Consider the following 2,194-nt stretch of genomic DNA (forward strand, 5'->3'; position numbering starts at 1 on the left):
CTGTAAAATTGCTGCTAGGGATGCTATGAATGTAGAACTTGGCCTGAAGAAAATTGATTCTCTTGAGCTTGAAAAGAAAAATTTGCTTGTTAAATTGTTTGATGCTAATGATCTTTTGAACAATTTAAATCTGAGAACATGCTTTTGCTTGATAAAGTTAAAACTTTGGAACATGATTTATCTGTTGCTAGATCTCTAGTTCTAAACTTGATCACATGCTGAATGTTCAAAAGTATCCTTCTGATAAATCTGGGTTAGGTTATGTTGAAAACATTTTTGACTCTGCACCGCATTCCACAAATTTTGTTTCTTCTTCTTCTTCTAAACCTTCCGTGAGTGAGGTTGTGAGTGAAACTGTTAAACCACCTGTGAGTGAGGTAGTCAAACCCGTAGAAGTTTCACCTCCTAAAAAGAATAGGGTTGATCTGAGAGAAACTAAACCTACCCTTTCTAAGGACAAGATGCATGGTAAACCTGCTTGGGTTTGTCATTTTTGTGGTAAGTCTGGACACATTCGTCCTAACTGTTACAAGTTCAAGCTCTAAGAGAGAAACAAACCAAAAGTGTCTGTGTCAAAGCACAAGATCCTATGGCACTTATTGGTGAATTGGTAAAGGCTTTGAACCTTTATTCCAATCCTGGAGTTGGAAATCACTCAAATGTGAATAAGAACTCCAATGCTCGTGATGCATCTAAAAAGTTTTGGATGCAAAAGACTCGATCTAATTGAGTCTTTTGACATGGTCCTTGTGCTTCATTGCTCTTCCTCTGTGACATTGTTCTTTGGTTTTGTGTTTTTCTTTTGTTTTGTTCTAGGATTTGCATGCATTACATTCATGCATTTCATTCTAGGATTTATTTGTTTTCTCTTAATTAAAAAAAAAAAGGAGAAAGGAGAAAGCAAAAATTATGTTGTCACTATGTTTCTTGATTTTTGAAAAACAAGGTTGGTCTATCTGTTTACAATGTCATGTCTTGTGTACCTTGTTTAACTTTGATGAACTTATTTATTGCACTTGACTAGTTGAAACTTTGTAGTGCATGTTGTGTGGGAAAGATGTGTATGGTTCTTAATCACTCTGTCTTATCATGAATCACATGTTATTTGACTGTCGACTTGATCCTTTTGAGAAAGGCATAAATAACCATCTCACCACTGTTTACTAGCCAATCATGAACACCTTAGTGCATATCATAAGATTCTGTGCTCGAGAAAGTGTAGCACATGCACAAAAAGAACATAAGGTGTAGCCTCAAATTAAATTAAAACTGGTGTGTACTATTAGGCTTGATGCCAATTCACTTAATTCAAACCGGTGTGACTATTAGGCTGAATGCCATCTCATACAAATAAGAGGGAAAATGCAAGAAACTTACATATTGCAAGCTTTTGTTCTAGGAGATGTGGGAGTTATAGGATGTAACTCTTTAGGTGATAGTTTCTTTTAAATTCTATGTGATGAATTGTGTAGACTTTGTGTTTGATTGCTATTCACATATCACCTCACATGTATCTCAAGTTTTTGCTAGTATCACACACTACACAAGTTACTCTTTGTTAAACACTGTACATGCTAGTGTGTGTGTTTTTGGTCTGACCAACCAAGTTTGAAAATATCTTGAGATTTGTGCACAACATTTTTGTTGCTTAGAAAATTCAATGGGAGAATGATTGAAACTTGTTTTTGACAAAATTTGGGTTTAAAAAATTTGGGTTTTTGAAAAAGCATTCCATCTCATACTCATGCATTTTCTTTTCTTGGTTAATGCTTTGAGAGTTGTTTTTCAAAATTAGGTTTGTGTCTTTCAAAACTGGATTTTTTAAAAAATTTTAGTAGCCTCTGCCCATTTCGATCGATCCAGTCTGTTTTTCGATCGATCGAAAAAATGCCTTAGTTTGTTCTAAAATGACTGTTTCATTCGATCGATCGAATGTAATTTTCGATCGATCAATATCGTGAAAAAACTTTTTAAAAGGTTCAGTTCTGACTTTTTCAAAGTTCCTATTCAAACTTTTCAAACTTTTTCTTCTCTCTCTCCGCGTTGGCAAGGCTCCACCTAGAGATTTTTGTCGTTTTCCTCCGTTGTTTTTGCAAGATCTCTCTCTCCTCAAGCCGGTAAGACACTTTTGCCCTTCCTTTTGATTTTATTTTCATCATTTCATGCATATATTCATGCATTTAGGGGCGATTTT

The sequence above is a fragment of the Quercus suber genome, unplaced genomic scaffold (genome assembly GCF_002906115.3).
Source record: "Quercus suber isolate HL8 unplaced genomic scaffold, Cork oak 2.0 scaffold_519, whole genome shotgun sequence".
Classification (NCBI taxonomy): domain Eukaryota; kingdom Viridiplantae; phylum Streptophyta; class Magnoliopsida; order Fagales; family Fagaceae; genus Quercus; species Quercus suber.